Source organism: Phalangium opilio, unplaced genomic scaffold (assembly GCF_054372755.1).
Source record: "Phalangium opilio isolate 3A_F unplaced genomic scaffold, DU_Popi_V2 ptg000031l_1, whole genome shotgun sequence".
In the NCBI taxonomy this organism is placed as follows: Eukaryota; Metazoa; Arthropoda; class Arachnida; order Opiliones; family Phalangiidae; genus Phalangium; species Phalangium opilio.
In genome coordinates this window covers 3,429,553-3,443,453 of record NW_028324158.1, presented here as the reverse complement: position 1 = coordinate 3,443,453, position 13,901 = coordinate 3,429,553, and the positions used below count along the sequence as shown (strand labels likewise).

The 13,901-nt window shown below is 46.0% G+C and overlaps 53 non-coding genes across 53 annotated transcripts; all 53 read right to left on the bottom strand.

The window, feature by feature from the left end:
- Positions 1-179: 179 nt before the first annotated feature.
- TRNAA-CGC (transfer RNA alanine (anticodon CGC)) lies at positions 180-251 on the bottom strand. Its single transcript has one exon. It is a non-coding gene; the product is annotated as a tRNA-Ala (tRNA).
- Positions 252-311: 60 nt separating this feature from the next.
- On the bottom strand, positions 312-383 carry TRNAA-CGC (transfer RNA alanine (anticodon CGC)). Its single transcript has one exon. It is a non-coding gene; the product is annotated as a tRNA-Ala (tRNA).
- A 60-nt stretch (positions 384-443) lies between these two features.
- TRNAA-CGC (transfer RNA alanine (anticodon CGC)) lies at positions 444-515 on the bottom strand. The gene has a single exon. It is a non-coding gene; the product is annotated as a tRNA-Ala (tRNA).
- A 60-nt stretch (positions 516-575) lies between these two features.
- On the bottom strand, positions 576-647 carry TRNAA-UGC (transfer RNA alanine (anticodon UGC)). Its single transcript has one exon. It is a non-coding gene; the product is annotated as a tRNA-Ala (tRNA).
- Positions 648-707: 60 nt separating this feature from the next.
- TRNAA-CGC (transfer RNA alanine (anticodon CGC)) lies at positions 708-779 on the bottom strand. Its single transcript has one exon. It is a non-coding gene; the product is annotated as a tRNA-Ala (tRNA).
- A 60-nt stretch (positions 780-839) lies between these two features.
- On the bottom strand, positions 840-911 carry TRNAA-CGC (transfer RNA alanine (anticodon CGC)). The gene has a single exon. It is a non-coding gene; the product is annotated as a tRNA-Ala (tRNA).
- A 60-nt stretch (positions 912-971) lies between these two features.
- TRNAA-UGC (transfer RNA alanine (anticodon UGC)) lies at positions 972-1,043 on the bottom strand. The gene has a single exon. It is a non-coding gene; the product is annotated as a tRNA-Ala (tRNA).
- Positions 1,044-1,234: 191 nt separating this feature from the next.
- TRNAA-CGC (transfer RNA alanine (anticodon CGC)) lies at positions 1,235-1,306 on the bottom strand. Its single transcript has one exon. It is a non-coding gene; the product is annotated as a tRNA-Ala (tRNA).
- Positions 1,307-1,366: 60 nt separating this feature from the next.
- On the bottom strand, positions 1,367-1,438 carry TRNAA-CGC (transfer RNA alanine (anticodon CGC)). The gene has a single exon. It is a non-coding gene; the product is annotated as a tRNA-Ala (tRNA).
- A 60-nt stretch (positions 1,439-1,498) lies between these two features.
- On the bottom strand, positions 1,499-1,570 carry TRNAA-CGC (transfer RNA alanine (anticodon CGC)). Its single transcript has one exon. It is a non-coding gene; the product is annotated as a tRNA-Ala (tRNA).
- A 60-nt stretch (positions 1,571-1,630) lies between these two features.
- TRNAA-CGC (transfer RNA alanine (anticodon CGC)) lies at positions 1,631-1,702 on the bottom strand. The gene has a single exon. It is a non-coding gene; the product is annotated as a tRNA-Ala (tRNA).
- Positions 1,703-2,024: 322 nt separating this feature from the next.
- On the bottom strand, positions 2,025-2,096 carry TRNAA-CGC (transfer RNA alanine (anticodon CGC)). The gene has a single exon. It is a non-coding gene; the product is annotated as a tRNA-Ala (tRNA).
- Positions 2,097-2,287: 191 nt separating this feature from the next.
- On the bottom strand, positions 2,288-2,359 carry TRNAA-CGC (transfer RNA alanine (anticodon CGC)). Its single transcript has one exon. It is a non-coding gene; the product is annotated as a tRNA-Ala (tRNA).
- A 60-nt stretch (positions 2,360-2,419) lies between these two features.
- On the bottom strand, positions 2,420-2,491 carry TRNAA-UGC (transfer RNA alanine (anticodon UGC)). The gene has a single exon. It is a non-coding gene; the product is annotated as a tRNA-Ala (tRNA).
- Positions 2,492-2,814: 323 nt separating this feature from the next.
- TRNAA-CGC (transfer RNA alanine (anticodon CGC)) lies at positions 2,815-2,886 on the bottom strand. Its single transcript has one exon. It is a non-coding gene; the product is annotated as a tRNA-Ala (tRNA).
- A 192-nt stretch (positions 2,887-3,078) lies between these two features.
- Positions 3,079-3,150, bottom strand: TRNAA-CGC (transfer RNA alanine (anticodon CGC)). The gene has a single exon. It is a non-coding gene; the product is annotated as a tRNA-Ala (tRNA).
- A 180-nt stretch (positions 3,151-3,330) lies between these two features.
- On the bottom strand, positions 3,331-3,402 carry TRNAA-CGC (transfer RNA alanine (anticodon CGC)). The gene has a single exon. It is a non-coding gene; the product is annotated as a tRNA-Ala (tRNA).
- A 60-nt stretch (positions 3,403-3,462) lies between these two features.
- On the bottom strand, positions 3,463-3,534 carry TRNAA-CGC (transfer RNA alanine (anticodon CGC)). Its single transcript has one exon. It is a non-coding gene; the product is annotated as a tRNA-Ala (tRNA).
- Positions 3,535-3,594: 60 nt separating this feature from the next.
- TRNAA-CGC (transfer RNA alanine (anticodon CGC)) lies at positions 3,595-3,666 on the bottom strand. Its single transcript has one exon. It is a non-coding gene; the product is annotated as a tRNA-Ala (tRNA).
- A 324-nt stretch (positions 3,667-3,990) lies between these two features.
- On the bottom strand, positions 3,991-4,062 carry TRNAA-CGC (transfer RNA alanine (anticodon CGC)). The gene has a single exon. It is a non-coding gene; the product is annotated as a tRNA-Ala (tRNA).
- A 60-nt stretch (positions 4,063-4,122) lies between these two features.
- TRNAA-UGC (transfer RNA alanine (anticodon UGC)) lies at positions 4,123-4,194 on the bottom strand. The gene has a single exon. It is a non-coding gene; the product is annotated as a tRNA-Ala (tRNA).
- A 191-nt stretch (positions 4,195-4,385) lies between these two features.
- On the bottom strand, positions 4,386-4,457 carry TRNAA-CGC (transfer RNA alanine (anticodon CGC)). Its single transcript has one exon. It is a non-coding gene; the product is annotated as a tRNA-Ala (tRNA).
- A 190-nt stretch (positions 4,458-4,647) lies between these two features.
- Positions 4,648-4,719, bottom strand: TRNAA-CGC (transfer RNA alanine (anticodon CGC)). The gene has a single exon. It is a non-coding gene; the product is annotated as a tRNA-Ala (tRNA).
- A 192-nt stretch (positions 4,720-4,911) lies between these two features.
- On the bottom strand, positions 4,912-4,983 carry TRNAA-CGC (transfer RNA alanine (anticodon CGC)). The gene has a single exon. It is a non-coding gene; the product is annotated as a tRNA-Ala (tRNA).
- A 60-nt stretch (positions 4,984-5,043) lies between these two features.
- TRNAA-CGC (transfer RNA alanine (anticodon CGC)) lies at positions 5,044-5,115 on the bottom strand. Its single transcript has one exon. It is a non-coding gene; the product is annotated as a tRNA-Ala (tRNA).
- A 323-nt stretch (positions 5,116-5,438) lies between these two features.
- Positions 5,439-5,510, bottom strand: TRNAA-CGC (transfer RNA alanine (anticodon CGC)). The gene has a single exon. It is a non-coding gene; the product is annotated as a tRNA-Ala (tRNA).
- Positions 5,511-5,570: 60 nt separating this feature from the next.
- Positions 5,571-5,642, bottom strand: TRNAA-CGC (transfer RNA alanine (anticodon CGC)). The gene has a single exon. It is a non-coding gene; the product is annotated as a tRNA-Ala (tRNA).
- A 60-nt stretch (positions 5,643-5,702) lies between these two features.
- TRNAA-CGC (transfer RNA alanine (anticodon CGC)) lies at positions 5,703-5,774 on the bottom strand. The gene has a single exon. It is a non-coding gene; the product is annotated as a tRNA-Ala (tRNA).
- A 191-nt stretch (positions 5,775-5,965) lies between these two features.
- On the bottom strand, positions 5,966-6,037 carry TRNAA-CGC (transfer RNA alanine (anticodon CGC)). Its single transcript has one exon. It is a non-coding gene; the product is annotated as a tRNA-Ala (tRNA).
- A 324-nt stretch (positions 6,038-6,361) lies between these two features.
- On the bottom strand, positions 6,362-6,433 carry TRNAA-CGC (transfer RNA alanine (anticodon CGC)). The gene has a single exon. It is a non-coding gene; the product is annotated as a tRNA-Ala (tRNA).
- Positions 6,434-6,493: 60 nt separating this feature from the next.
- Positions 6,494-6,565, bottom strand: TRNAA-CGC (transfer RNA alanine (anticodon CGC)). Its single transcript has one exon. It is a non-coding gene; the product is annotated as a tRNA-Ala (tRNA).
- Positions 6,566-6,889: 324 nt separating this feature from the next.
- TRNAA-CGC (transfer RNA alanine (anticodon CGC)) lies at positions 6,890-6,961 on the bottom strand. Its single transcript has one exon. It is a non-coding gene; the product is annotated as a tRNA-Ala (tRNA).
- A 60-nt stretch (positions 6,962-7,021) lies between these two features.
- Positions 7,022-7,093, bottom strand: TRNAA-UGC (transfer RNA alanine (anticodon UGC)). The gene has a single exon. It is a non-coding gene; the product is annotated as a tRNA-Ala (tRNA).
- A 191-nt stretch (positions 7,094-7,284) lies between these two features.
- On the bottom strand, positions 7,285-7,356 carry TRNAA-CGC (transfer RNA alanine (anticodon CGC)). The gene has a single exon. It is a non-coding gene; the product is annotated as a tRNA-Ala (tRNA).
- Positions 7,357-7,547: 191 nt separating this feature from the next.
- On the bottom strand, positions 7,548-7,619 carry TRNAA-CGC (transfer RNA alanine (anticodon CGC)). Its single transcript has one exon. It is a non-coding gene; the product is annotated as a tRNA-Ala (tRNA).
- Positions 7,620-8,075: 456 nt separating this feature from the next.
- Positions 8,076-8,147, bottom strand: TRNAA-UGC (transfer RNA alanine (anticodon UGC)). Its single transcript has one exon. It is a non-coding gene; the product is annotated as a tRNA-Ala (tRNA).
- Positions 8,148-8,339: 192 nt separating this feature from the next.
- On the bottom strand, positions 8,340-8,411 carry TRNAA-CGC (transfer RNA alanine (anticodon CGC)). The gene has a single exon. It is a non-coding gene; the product is annotated as a tRNA-Ala (tRNA).
- A 60-nt stretch (positions 8,412-8,471) lies between these two features.
- On the bottom strand, positions 8,472-8,543 carry TRNAA-CGC (transfer RNA alanine (anticodon CGC)). The gene has a single exon. It is a non-coding gene; the product is annotated as a tRNA-Ala (tRNA).
- A 191-nt stretch (positions 8,544-8,734) lies between these two features.
- TRNAA-CGC (transfer RNA alanine (anticodon CGC)) lies at positions 8,735-8,806 on the bottom strand. Its single transcript has one exon. It is a non-coding gene; the product is annotated as a tRNA-Ala (tRNA).
- A 588-nt stretch (positions 8,807-9,394) lies between these two features.
- On the bottom strand, positions 9,395-9,466 carry TRNAA-CGC (transfer RNA alanine (anticodon CGC)). Its single transcript has one exon. It is a non-coding gene; the product is annotated as a tRNA-Ala (tRNA).
- A 60-nt stretch (positions 9,467-9,526) lies between these two features.
- On the bottom strand, positions 9,527-9,598 carry TRNAA-UGC (transfer RNA alanine (anticodon UGC)). Its single transcript has one exon. It is a non-coding gene; the product is annotated as a tRNA-Ala (tRNA).
- Positions 9,599-9,789: 191 nt separating this feature from the next.
- TRNAA-CGC (transfer RNA alanine (anticodon CGC)) lies at positions 9,790-9,861 on the bottom strand. Its single transcript has one exon. It is a non-coding gene; the product is annotated as a tRNA-Ala (tRNA).
- A 191-nt stretch (positions 9,862-10,052) lies between these two features.
- Positions 10,053-10,124, bottom strand: TRNAA-CGC (transfer RNA alanine (anticodon CGC)). The gene has a single exon. It is a non-coding gene; the product is annotated as a tRNA-Ala (tRNA).
- Positions 10,125-10,448: 324 nt separating this feature from the next.
- TRNAA-UGC (transfer RNA alanine (anticodon UGC)) lies at positions 10,449-10,520 on the bottom strand. The gene has a single exon. It is a non-coding gene; the product is annotated as a tRNA-Ala (tRNA).
- Positions 10,521-10,711: 191 nt separating this feature from the next.
- Positions 10,712-10,783, bottom strand: TRNAA-CGC (transfer RNA alanine (anticodon CGC)). Its single transcript has one exon. It is a non-coding gene; the product is annotated as a tRNA-Ala (tRNA).
- Positions 10,784-10,974: 191 nt separating this feature from the next.
- TRNAA-CGC (transfer RNA alanine (anticodon CGC)) lies at positions 10,975-11,046 on the bottom strand. Its single transcript has one exon. It is a non-coding gene; the product is annotated as a tRNA-Ala (tRNA).
- A 324-nt stretch (positions 11,047-11,370) lies between these two features.
- On the bottom strand, positions 11,371-11,442 carry TRNAA-UGC (transfer RNA alanine (anticodon UGC)). The gene has a single exon. It is a non-coding gene; the product is annotated as a tRNA-Ala (tRNA).
- Positions 11,443-11,633: 191 nt separating this feature from the next.
- TRNAA-CGC (transfer RNA alanine (anticodon CGC)) lies at positions 11,634-11,705 on the bottom strand. The gene has a single exon. It is a non-coding gene; the product is annotated as a tRNA-Ala (tRNA).
- Positions 11,706-11,896: 191 nt separating this feature from the next.
- On the bottom strand, positions 11,897-11,968 carry TRNAA-CGC (transfer RNA alanine (anticodon CGC)). The gene has a single exon. It is a non-coding gene; the product is annotated as a tRNA-Ala (tRNA).
- Positions 11,969-12,292: 324 nt separating this feature from the next.
- On the bottom strand, positions 12,293-12,364 carry TRNAA-UGC (transfer RNA alanine (anticodon UGC)). Its single transcript has one exon. It is a non-coding gene; the product is annotated as a tRNA-Ala (tRNA).
- Positions 12,365-12,555: 191 nt separating this feature from the next.
- On the bottom strand, positions 12,556-12,627 carry TRNAA-CGC (transfer RNA alanine (anticodon CGC)). Its single transcript has one exon. It is a non-coding gene; the product is annotated as a tRNA-Ala (tRNA).
- A 190-nt stretch (positions 12,628-12,817) lies between these two features.
- TRNAA-CGC (transfer RNA alanine (anticodon CGC)) lies at positions 12,818-12,889 on the bottom strand. The gene has a single exon. It is a non-coding gene; the product is annotated as a tRNA-Ala (tRNA).
- A 324-nt stretch (positions 12,890-13,213) lies between these two features.
- Positions 13,214-13,285, bottom strand: TRNAA-UGC (transfer RNA alanine (anticodon UGC)). Its single transcript has one exon. It is a non-coding gene; the product is annotated as a tRNA-Ala (tRNA).
- Between the last annotated feature and the right edge of the window lie 616 nt (positions 13,286-13,901).

Here is a 13,901-nt window from a genome sequence, read left to right as displayed (position 1 = left end):
AGTAGGGAACATCATAAAATTGAACACTTTTAGACTAAAGCCGCGAAATGGAGTTACCGGGGGTTAAACGCGGGACTTCTCACATGCAAATCGAGGGCTCTTCCACTGAGCTATTTCCCCTTCGGATGGATGAGTGGAGATTTTCAGAAATGAATGTATATTTTTTTAATGCCGCGAAATGGAGATACCGGGGGTCGAACCCGGGACTTCTCACATGCGAAGCGACCGCTCTTCCACTGAGCTATATCCCCTTCGGATGCACAAGTAGAGATCATCGTAAAATTAAATACTTTTAGACTAAAACCGCGAAATGGAGATACCGGGGGTCGAACCCGGAACTTCTCACATGCGAAGCGAGTGCTCTTCCACTGAGCTATATCCCTTTCGGATGTACTAGTAGAGATCATCGAAAAATTAAATACTTATAGACTAAAGCCGCGAAATGGAGCTACCGGGGGTTGAACCCGGGACTTCTCACATGCGAAGCGAGCACTCTTCCACTGAGCTATATCCCCTACGATTGTATAAGTAGACATCATCGTAAAATTAAATACTTTTAGACTAAAACCGCGAAATGGAGATACCGGGGGTCGAACCCCGGACTTCTCGCATGCAAAGCGAGCGCTCTTCCACTGAGCTATATCCCCTTCGGATGTACAAGTAGAGATCATCGTAAAATTAAATACTTTTAGACTAAAACCACGAAATGGAGATACCGGGGGTTGAACCCGGGACTTCTCACATGCGAAGCGAGCGCTCTTCCACTGAGCTATATCCCCTTCGGATGTACTAGTAGAGATCATCGTAAAATTAAATACTTATAGACTAAAGCCGCGAAATGGAGATACCGGGGGTTGAACCAGGGACTTCTCACATGCGAAGCGAGCGCTCTTCCACTGAGCTATATCCCCTACGATTGTATAAGTAGACATCATCGTAAAATTAAATTCTTTTAGACTAAAACCGCGAAATGGAGATACCGGGGGTCGAACCCCGGACTTCTCACTTGCAAAGCGAGCGCTCTTCCACTGAGCTATATCCCCTTAGCATGTACTAGTAGGGAACATCATAAAATTGAACACTTTTAGACTAAAGCCGCGAAATGGAGTTACCGGGGGTTAAACGCGGGACTTCTCACATGCAAAGCGAGGGCTCTTCCACTGAGTTATTTCCCCTTCGGATGGATGAGTGGAGATTTTCAGAAATGAATATATATTTTTTTAATGCCGTGAAATGGAGATACCGGGGGTCGAACCCGGGACTTCTCACATGCGAAGCGACCGCTCTTCCACTGAGCTATATCCCCTTCGGATGCACAAGTAGAGATCATCGTAAAATTAAATACTTTTAGACTAAAACCGCAAAATGGAGATACCGGGGGTCGAACCCGGAACTTCTCACATGCGAAGCGAGTGCTCTTCCACTGAGCTATATCACCTTCGGATGTACTAGTAGAGATCATCGTAAAATTAAATACTTATAGACTAAAGCCGCGAAATGGAGATACCGGGGGTTGAACCCGGGACTTCTCACATGCGAAGCGAGCGCTCTTCCACTGAGCTATATCCCCTACGATTGTATAAGTAGACATCATCGTAAAATTAAATACTTTTAGACTAAAACCGCGAAATGGAGATACCGGGGGTTGAACCCGGGACTTCTCACATGCGAAGCGACCGCTCTTCCACTGAGCTATATCCCCTTCGGATGCATAAGTAGAGATCATCGTAAAATTAAATACTTTTAGACTAAAACCGCGAAACGAGATATCGGTCGTTGAACCCGGGACTTCTCACATGCGAAGCGAGCGCTCTTCCACTGAGCTATATCCCCTTCGGATGTACTAGTAGGGATCATCATAAAATTGAACACTTTTAGACTAAAGCCGCGAAATGGAGTTACCAGGGGTTGAACGCGGGACTTCTCACATGCAAAGCGAGGGTTCTTCCACTGAGCTATTTCTCCTTCGGATGGATGAGTGGAGATTTTCAGAAATGAATATATATCTTTTTAATGCCGCGAAATGGAGATACCGGGGGTCGAACCCGGGACTTCTCACATGCGAAGCGAGCGCTCTTCCACTGAGCTATAGCCCCTACGAGTGTACAAGTAGAGATCATCGTTAAATTAAATACTTTTAGACTAAAACCGCGAAATGGAGATACCGGGATTCAACCCGGGACTTCTCACATGCGAAGCGAGCGCTCTTCCACTGAGCTATATCCCCTTCGGATGTACTAGTAGAGATCATCGTAAAATTAAATACTTATAGACTAAAGCCGCGAAATGGAGATACCGGGGGTTGAACCCGGGACTTCTCACATGCGAAGCGAGCGCTCTTCCACTGAGCTATATCCCCTACGATTGTATAAGTAGACATCATCGTAAAATTAAATTCTTTTAGACTAAAACCGCGAAATGGAGATACCGGGGGTCGAACCCCGGACTTCTCACTTGCAAAGCGAGCGCTCTTCCACTGAGCTATATCCCCTTCGCATGTACTAGTAGGGAACATCATAAAATTGAACACTTTTAGACTAAAGCCGCGAAATGGAGTTACCGGGGGTTAAACGCGGGACTTCTCACATGCAAAGCGAGGGCTCTTCCACTGAGCTATTTCCCCTTCGGATGGATGAGTGGAGATTTTCAGAAAGGAATATATATTTTTTTAATGCCGTGAAATGGAGATACCGGGGGTCGAACCCGGGACTTCCCACATGCGAAGCGACCGCTCTTACACTGAGCTATATCCCCTTCGGATGCACAAGTAGAGATCATCGTAAAATTAAATACTTTTAGACTAAAGCCGCGAAATTGAGATACCGGGGGTTGAACCCGGGACTTCTCACATGCGAAGCGAGCGCTCTTCCACTGAGCTATATCCCCTACGATTGTATAAGTAGACATCATCGTAAAATTAAATACTTTTAGACTAATACCGCGAAATGGAGATACCGGGGGTTGAACCCGGGACTTCTCACATGCGCAGCGACCGCTCTTCCACTGAGCTATATCCCCTTCGGATGCACAAATAGAGATCATCGTAAAATTAAATACTTTTAGACTAAAGCCGCGAAATTGAGATACCGGGGGTTGAACCCGGGACTTCTCACATGCGAAGCGAGCGCTCTTCCACTGAGCTATATCCCCTACGATTGTATAAGTAGACATCATCGTAAAATTAAATACTTTTAGACTAAAACCGCGAAAAGGAGATATCGGTCGTTGAACCCGGGACTTCTCACATGACTTCCACTGAGCTATATCCCCTTCGGATGTACTAGTAGGGATCATCATAAAATTGAACACTTTTAGACTAAAGCCGCGAAATAGAGTTACCGGGGGTTGAACCCGGGACTTCTCACATGCGAAGCGAGCGCTCTTCCACTGAGCTATAGCCCCTACGAGTGTACAAGTTGAGATCATCGTTAAATTAAATACTTTTAGACTAAAACCGCGAAATGGAGATACCGGGGGTCGAACCCGGGACTTCTCACATGCGAAGCGAGCGCTCTTCCACTGGGCTATATCCCCTTCGGATGTACTAGTAGAGATCAACGTAAAATTAAATACTTATAGACTAAAGCCGCGAAATGGAGATACCGGGGGTTGAACCCGGGACTTCTCACATGCGAAGCGAGCGCTCTTCCACAGAGCTATATCCCCTACGATTGTATAAGTAGACATCATCGTAAAATTAAATACTTTTAGACTAAAACCGCGAAATGGAGATACCGGGGGTCGAACCCCGGACTTCTCACATGCAAAGCGAGCGCTCATCCTCTGAGCTATATCCCCTTCGGATGTACAAGTAGAGATCATCGTAAAATTAAATACTTTTAGACTAAAACCGCGAAATGGAGATACCGGGGGTCGAACCCGGGACTTCTCACATGCGAAGCGAGCGCTCTTCCACTGGGATATATCCCCTTCGGATGTACTAGTAGAGATCATCGAAAAATTAAATACTTATAGACTAAAGCCGCGAAATGGAGATACCGGGGGTTGAACCCGGGACTTCTCACATGCGAAGAGAGCGCTCTTCCACTGAGCTATATCCCCTACGATTGTATAAGTAGACATCATCGTAATATTAAATACTTTTAGACTAAAACCGCGAAATGGAGATACCGGGGGTCGAACCCCGGACTTCTCACTTGCAAAGCGAGCGCTCTTCCACTGAGCTATATCCCCTTCGCATGTACTAGTATTGAACATCATAAAATTGAACACTTTTAGACTAAAGCCGCGAAATGGAGTTACCGGGGGTTAAACGCGGGACTTCTCACATGCAAAGCGAGGGCTCTTCCACTGAGCTATTTCCCCTTCGGATGGATGAGTGGAGATATTCAGAAATGAATATATATTTTTTTAATGCCGCGAAATGGAGATACCGGGGGTCGAACCCGGGACTTCTCACATGCGAAGCGAGCGCTCTTCCACTGAGCTATATCCCCTTCGGATGTACTAGTAGGGATCATCATAAAATTGAACACTTTTAGACTAAAGCCGCGAAATGGAGTTACCGGGGGTTGAACGCGGGACTTCTCACATGCAAAGCGAGGGCTCTTCCACTGAGCTATTTCCCCTTCGGATGGATGAGTGGAGATTTTCAGAAATGAATACATATTTTTTAATGCCGCGAAATGGAGATACCGGGGGTCGAACCCGGGACTTCTCACATGCGAAGCGAGCGCTCTTCCACTGAGCTATATCCCCTTCGGATGTACAAGTAGAGATCATCGTAAAATTAAATACTTTTAGACTAAAACCGCGAAATGGAGATACCGGGGGCCGAACCCGGAACTTCTCACATGCGAAGCGAGTGCTCTTCAACTGAGCTATATCCCCTTCGGATGTACTAGTAGAGATCATCGTAAAATTAAATACTTATAGACTAAAGCCGCGAAATGGAGATACCGGGGGTTGAACCCGGGACTTCTCACATGCGAAGCGAGCGCTCTTCCACTGAGCTATATCCCCTACGATTGTATAAGTAGACATCATCGTAAAATTAAATACTTTTAGACTAATACCGCGAAATGGAGATACCGGGGGTTGAACCCGGGACTTCTCACATGCGAAGCGACCGCTCTTCCACTGAGCTATATCCCCTTCGGATGCACAAGTAGAGATCATCGTAAAATTAAATACTTTTAGACTAAAACCGCGAAAAGGAGATATCGGTCGTTGAACCCGGGACTTCTCACATGCGAAGCGAGCGCTCTTCCACTGAGCTATATCCCCTTCGGATGTACTAGTAGGGATCATCATAAAATTGAACACTTTTAGACTAAAGCCGCGAAATGGAGTTACCGGGGGTTGAACGCGGGACTTCTCACATGCAAAGCGAGGGCTCTTCCACTGAGCTATTTCCCCTTCGGATGGATGAGTGGAGATTTTCAGAAATGAATATATATTTTTTTAATGCCGTGAAATGGAGATACCGGGGGTCGAACCCGGGACTTCTCACATGCGAAGCGACCGCTCTTCCACTGAGCTATATCCCCTTCGGATGCACAAGTAGAGATCATCGTAAAATTAAATACTTTTAGACTAAAACCGCGAAATGGAGATACCGGGGGCCGAACCCGGAACTTCTCACATGCGAAGCGAGTGCTCTTCCACTGAGCTATATCCCCTTCGGATATACTAGTAGAGATCATCGTAAAATTAAATACTTATAGACTAAAGCCGCGAAATGGAGATACCGGGGGTTGAACCCGGGACTTCTCACATGCGAAGCGAGCGCTCTTCCACTGAGCTATATCCCCTTCGGATGTACTAGTAGGGATCATCATAAAATTGAACACTTTTAGACTAAAGCCGCGAAATGGAGTTACCGGGGGTTGAACGCGGGACTTCTCACATGCAAAGCGAGGGCTCTTCCACTGAGCTATTTCCCCTTCGAATGGATGAGTGGAGATTTTCAGAAATGAATATATATTTTTTTAAAGCCGCGAAATGGAGATACCGGGGGTCGAACCCGGGACTTCTCACATGCGAAGCGAGCGCTCTTCCACTGAGCTATAGCCCCTACGAGTGTACAAGTAGAGATCATCGTTAAATTAAATACTTTTAGACTAAAACCGCGAAATGGAGATACCGGGGGTTCAACCCGGGACTTCTCACATGCGAAGCGAGCGCTCTCCCACTGAACTATATCCCCTACGATTGTATAAGTAGACATCATCGTAAAATTAAATACTTTTAGACTAAAACCGCGAAATGGAGATACCGGGGGTCGAACTCCGGACTTCTCACATGCGAAGCGAGCGCTCTTCCACTGAGCTATAGCCCCTACGAGTGTACAAGTAGAGATCATCGTTAAATTAAATACTTTTAGACTAAAACCGCGAAATGGAGATACCGGGGGTCGAACCCGGGACTTCTCACATGCGAAGCGAGCGCTCTTCCACTGGGCTATATCCCCTTCGGATGTACTAGTAGAGATCAACGTAAAATTAAATACTTATAGACTAAAGCCGCGAAATGGAGATACCGGGGGTTGAACCCGGGACTTCTCACATGCGAAGCGAGCGCTCTTCCACAGAGCTATATCCCCTACGATTGTATAAGTAGACATCATCGTAAAATTAAATACTTTTAGACTAAAACCGCGAAATTGAGATACCGGGGGTGGAACCCCGGACTTCTCACATGCAAAGCGAGCGCTCATCCTCTGAGCTATATCCCCTTCGGATGTACAAGTAGAGATCATCGTAAAATTAAATACTTTTAGACTAAAACCGCGAAATGGAGATACCGGGGGTCGAACCCGGGACTTCTCACATGCGAAGCGAGCGCTCTTCCACTGGGATATATCCCCTTCGGATGTACTAGTAGAGATCATCGAAAAATTAAATACTTATAGACTAAAGCCGCGAAATGGAGATACCGGGGGTTGAACCCGGGACTTCTCACATGCGAAGAGAGCGCTCTTCCACTGAGCTATATCCCCTACGATTGTATAAGTAGACATCATCGTAAAATTAAATACTTTTAGACTAAAACCGCGAAATGGAGATACCGGGGGTCGAACCCCGGACTTCTCACTTGCAAAGCGAGCGCTCTTCCACTGAGCTATATCCCCTTCGCATGTACTAGTAGGGAACATCATAAAATTGAACACTTTTAGACTAAAGCCGCGAAATGGAGTTACCGGGGGTTAAACGCGGGACTTCTCACATGCAAAGCGAGGGCTCTTCCACTGAGCTATTTCCCCTTCGGATGGATGAGTGGAGATTTTCAGAAATGAATATATATTTTTTTAATGCCGCGAAATGGAGATACCGGGGGTCGAACCCGGGACTTCTCACATGCGAAGCGAGCGCTCTTCCACTGAGCTATATCCCCTTCGGATGTACTAGTAGGGATCATCATAAAATTGAACACTTTTAGACTAAAGCCGCGAAATGGAGTTACCGGGGGTTGAACGCGGGACTTCTCACATGCAAAGCGAGGGCTCTTCCACTGAGCTATTTCCCCTTCGGATGGATGAGTGGAGATTTTCAGAAATGAATACATATTTTTTTAATGCCGCGAAATGGAGATACCGGGGGTCGAACCCGGGACTTCTCACATGCGAAGCGAGCGCTCTTCCACTGAGCTATATCCCCTTCGGATGTACAAGTAGAGATCATCGTAAAATTAAATACTTTTAGACTAAAACCGCGAAATGGAGATACCGGGGGTCGAACCAGGGACTTCTCACATGCGAAGCGAGCGCTCTTCCACTGGGCTATATCCCCTTCGGATGTACTAGTAGAGATCATCGTAAAATTAAATACTTATAGACTAAAGCCGCGAAATGGAGATACCGGGGGTCGAACCAGGGACTTCTCACATGCGAAGCGAGCGCTCTTCCACTGGGCTATATCCCCTTCGGATGTACTAGTAGAGATCATCGTAAAATTAAATACTTATAGACTAAAGCCGCGAAATGGAGATACCGGGGGTTGAACCCGGGACTTCTCTCATGCGAAGCGAGCGCTCTTCCACAGAGCTATATCCCCTACGATTGTATAAGTAGACATCATCGTAAAATTAAATACTTTTAGACTAAAACCGCGAAATGGAGATACCGGGGGTCGAACCCCGGACTTCTCACATGCAAAGCGAGCGCTCATCCACTGAGCTATATCCCCTTCGGATGTACATGTAGAGATCATCGTAAAATTAAATACTTTTAGACTAAAACCGCGAAATGGAGATACCGGGGGTCGAACTCGGGACTTCTCACATGCAAAGCGAGCGCTCTTCCACTGGGATATATCCCCTTCGGATGTACTAGTAGAGATCATCGAAAAATTAAATTCTTATAGACTAAAGCCGCGAAATGGAGATACCGGGGGTTGAACCCGGGACTTCTCACATGCGAAGCGAGCGCTCTTCCACTGAGCTATATCCCCTACGATTGTATAAGTAGACATCATCGTAAAATTAAATACTTTTAGACTAAAACCGCGAAATGGAGATACCGGGGGTCGAACCCCGGACTTCTCACATGCGAAGCGAGCGCTCTTCCACTGAGCTATATCCCCTTCGGATGTACTAGTAGGGATCATCATAAAATTGAACACTTTTAGACTAAAGCCGCGAAATGGAGTTACCGGGGGTTGAACGCGGGACTTCTCACATGCAAAGCGAGGGCTCTTCCACTGAGCTATTTCCCCTTCGAATGGATGAGTGGAGATTTTCAGAAATGAATATATATTTTTTTAAAGCCGCGAAATGGAGATACCGGGGGTCGAACCCGGGACTTCTCACATGCGAAGCGAGCGCTCTTCCACTGAGCTATAGCCCCTACGAGTGTACAAGTAGAGATCATCGTTAAATTAAATACTTTTAGACTAAAACCGCGAAATGGAGATACCGGGGGTTCAACCCGGGACTTCTCACATGCGAAGCGAGCGCTCTCCCACTGAACTATATCCCCTACGATTGTATAAGTAGACATCATCGTAAAATTAAATACTTTTAGACTAAAACCGCGAAATGGAGATACCGGGGGTCGAACTCCGGACATCTCACATGCGAAGCGAGCGCTCTTCCACTGAGCTATAGCCCCTACGAGTGTACAAGTAGAGATCATCGTTAAATTAAATACTTTTAGACTAAAACCGCGAAATGGAGATACCGGGGGTTCAACCCGGGACTTCTCACATGCGAAGCGAGCGCTCTCCCACTGAACTATATCCCCTACGATTGTATAAGTAGACATCATCGTAAAATTAAATACTTTTAGACTAAAACCGCGAAATGGAGATACCGGGGGTCGAACCCGGGACTTCTCACATGCGAAGCGAGCGCTCTTCCACTGGGATATATCCCCTTCGGATGTACTAGTAGAGATCATCGAAAAATTAAATACTTATAGACTAAAGCCGCGAAATGGAGATACCGGGGGTTGAACCCGGGACTTCTCACATGCGAAGAGAGCGCTCTTCCACTGAGCTATATCCCCTACGATTGTATAAGTAGACATCATCGTAAAATTAAATACTTTTAGACTAAAACCGCGAAATGGAGATACCGGGGGTCGAACCCCGGACTTCTCACTTGCAAAGCGAGCGCTCTTCCACTGAGCTATATCCCCTTCGCATGTACTAGTAGGGAACATCATAAAATTGAACACTTTTAGACTAAAGCCGCGAAATGGAGTTACCGGGGGTTAAACGCGGGACTTCTCACATGCAAAGCGAGGGCTCTTCCACTGAGCTATTTCCCCTTCGGATGGATGAGTGGAGATTTTCAGAAATGAATATATATTTTTTTAATGCCGCGAAATGGAGATACCGGGGGTCGAACCCGGGACTTCTCACATGCGAAGCGAGCGCTCTTCCACTGAGCTATATCCCCTTCGGATGTACTAGTAGGGATCATCATAAAATTGAACACTTTTAGACTAAAGCCGCGAAATGGAGTTACCGGGGGTTGAACGCGGGACTTCTCACATGCAAAGCGAGGGCTCTTCCACTGAGCTATTTCCCCTTCGGATGGATGAGTGGAGATTTTCAGAAATGAATACATATTTTTTTAAAACCGCGAAATGGAGATACCGGGGGTCGAACCCGGGACTTCTCACATGCGAAGCGAGCGCTCTTCCACTGAGCTATATCCCCTTCGGATGCACAAGTAGAGATCATCGTAAAATTAAATACTTTTAGACTAAAACCGCGAAATGGAGATACCGGGGGTCGAACCAGGGACTTCTCACATGCGAAGCGAGCGCTCTTCCACTGGGCTATATCCCCTTCGGATGTACTAGTAGAGATCATCGTAAAATTAAATACTTATAGACTAAAGCCGCGAAATGGAGATACCGGGGGTTGAACCCGGGACTTCTCTCATGCGAAGCGAGCGCTCTTCCACAGAGCTATATCCCCTACGATTGTATAAGTAGACATCATCGTAAAATTAAATACTTTTAGACTAAAACCGCGAAATGGAGATACCGGGGGTCGAACCCCGGACTTCTCACTTGCAAAGCGAGCGCTCTTCCACTGAGCTATATCCCCTTCGCATGTACTAGTAGGGAACATCATAAAATTGAACACTTTTAGACTAAAGCCGCGAAATGGAGTTACCGGGGGTTAAACGCGGGACTTCTCACATGCAAAGCGAGGGCTCTTCCACTGAGCTATTTCCCCTTCGGATGGATGAGTGGAGATTTTCAGAAATGAATATATATTTTTTTAATGCCGCGAAATGGAGATACCGGGGGTCGAACCCGGGACTTCTCACATGCGAAGCGAGCGCTCTTCCACTGAGCTAAATCCCCTTCGGAAGTACTAGTAGGGATCATCATAAAATTGAACACTTTTAGACTAAAGCCGCGAAATGAAGTTACCGGGGGTTGAACGCGGGACTTCTCACATGCAAAGCGAGGGCTCTTCCACTGAGCTATTTCCCCTTCGGATGGATGAGTGGAGATTTTCAAAAATGAATACATATTTTTTTAATGCCGCGAAATGGAGATACCGGGGGTCGAACCCGGGACTTCTCACATGCGAAGCGAGCGCTCTTCCACTGGGCTATATCCCCTTCGGATGTACTAGTAGAGATCATCGTAAAATTAAATACTTATAGACTAAAGCCGCGAAATGGAGATACCGGGGGTCGAACCAGGGACTTCTCTCATGCGAAGCGAGCGCTCTTCCACTGGGCTATATCCCCTTCGGATGTACTAGTAGAGATCATCGTAAAATTAAATACTTATAGACTAAAGCCGCGAAATGGAGATACCGGGGGTTGAACCCGGGACTTCTCTCATGCCAAGCGAGCGCTCTTCCACAGAGCTATATCCCCTACGATTGCATAAGTAGACATCATCGTAAAATTAAATACTTTTAGACTAAAACCGCGAAATGGAGATACCGGGGGTCGAACCCCGGACTTCTCACTTGCAAAGCGAGCGCTCTTCCACTGAGCTATATCCCCTTCGCATGTACTAGTAGGGAACATCATAAAATTGAACACTTTTAGACTAAAGCCGCGAAATGGAGTTACCGGGGGTTAAACGCGGGACTTCTCACATGCAAAGCGAGGGCTCTTCCACTGAGCTATTTCCCCTTCGGATGGATGAGTGGAGATTTTCAGAAATGAATATATATTTTTTTAATGCCGCGAAATGGAGATACCGGGGGTCGAACCCGGGACTTCTCACATGCGAAGCGAGCGCTCTTCCACTGAGCTATATCCCCTTCGGATGTACTAGTAGGGATCATCATAAAATTGAACACTTTTAGACTAAAGCCGCGAAATGGAGTTACCGGGGGTTGAACGCGGGACTTCTCACATGCAAAGCGAGGGCTCTTCCACTGAGCTATTTCCCCTTCGGATGGATGAGTGGAGATTTTCAGAAATGAATACATATTTTTTTAAAACCGCGAAATGGAGATACCGGGGGTCGAACCCGGGACTTCTCACATGCGAAGCGAGCGCTCTTCCACTGAGCTATATCCCCTTCGGATGCACAAGTAGAGATCATCGTAAAATTAAATACTTTTAGACTAAAACCGCGAAATGGAGATACCGGGGGTCGAACCAGGGACTTCTCACATGCGAAGCGAGCGCTCTTCCACTGGGCTATATCCCCTTCGGATGTACTAGTAGAGATCATCGTAAAATTAAATACTTATAGACTAAAGCCGCGAAATGGAGATACCGGGGGTTGAACCCGGGACTTCTCTCATGCGAAGCGAGCGCTCTTCCACAGAGCTATATCCCCTACGATTGTATAAGTAGACATCATCGTAAAATTAAATACTTTTAGACTAAAACCGCGAAATGGAGATACCGGGGGTCGAACCCCGGACTTCTCACTTGCAAAGCGAGCGCTCTTCCACTGAGCTATATCCCCTTCGCATGTACTAGTAGGGAACATCATAAAATTGAACACTTTTAGACTAAAGCCGCGAAATGGAGTTACCGGGGGTTAAACGCGGGACTTCTCACATGCAAAGCGAGGGCTCTTCCACTGAGCTATTTCCCCTTCGGATGGATGAGTGGAGATTTTCAGAAATGAATATATATTTTTTTAATGCCGCGAAATGGAGATACCGGGGGTCGAACCCGGGACTTCTCACATGCGAAGCGAGCGCTCTTCCACTGAGCTAAATCCCCTTCGGAAGTACTAGTAGGGATCATCATAAAATTGAACACTTTTAGACTAAAGCCGCGAAATGAAGTTACCGGGGTTGAACGCGGGACTTCTCACATGCAAAGCGAGGGCTCTTCCACTGAGCTATTTCCCCTTCGGATGGATGAGTGGAGATTTTCAAAAATGAATACATATTTTTTTAATGCCGCGAAATGGAGATACCGGGGGTCGAACCCGGGACTTCTCACATGCGAAGCGAGCGCTCTTCCACTGGGCTATATCCCCTTCGGATGTACTAGTAGAGATCATCGTAAAATTAAATACTTATAGACTAAAGCCGCGAAATGGAGATACCGGGGGTCGAACCAGGGACTTCTCTCATGCGAAGCGAGCGCTCTTCCACTGGGCTATATCCCCTTCGGATGTACTAGTAGAGATCATCGTAAAATTAAATACTTATAGACTAAAGCCGCGAAATGGAGATACCGGGGGTTGAACCCGGGACTTCTCTCATGCCAAGCGAGCGCTCTTCCACAGAGCTATATCCCCTACGATTGCATAAGTAGACATCATCGTAAAATTAAATACTTTTAGACTAAAACCGCGAAATGGAGATACCGGGGGTCGAACCCCGGACTTCTCACATGCAAAGCGAGCGCTCATCCACTGAGCTATATCCCCTTCGGATGTACAAGTAGAGATCATCGTAAAATTAAATACTTTTAGACTAAAACCGCGAAATGGAGATACCGGGGGTCGAACCCGGGACTTCTCACATGCGAAGCGAGCGCTCTTCCACTGGGATATATCCCCTTCGGATGTACTATAGTCTGTCAAACGAAAGAAGAGCCCTGAGAAATTTGACCAAATTGGTGCCGCCACCATCGACCCCATAGTACTTTATCAACTTGTTTTGTTTTGTCAATAGTCGTCTGTAATATAGTCTGCTATAAACAGATAGGCTTAATCGCAATAGAACCAATACATTTTGCTATATATATTTAATATGTTTATGTTTCATGGTTTTTTACGATCATCGAGCATTAAAGAATGTAAAACAAAATTAATGACAAGACACCAGTTTTATCTTTGTTGAACTAGCATTGCAATATATTTTAATGACATAAGTTAAAGTACTTGTCCATAAGTAGTTCAGCATCAAAGCATCTTCAGTCCACGTCTTCATCATAGTCTTCGCTGTCTTCTTGCATATTAATTTTAAGAGGTTCAATTGTGGTTTCGATGATGGAATCTTTTTCCCAATACTCATGCATTATATTCTCGACGTGAACTTTAT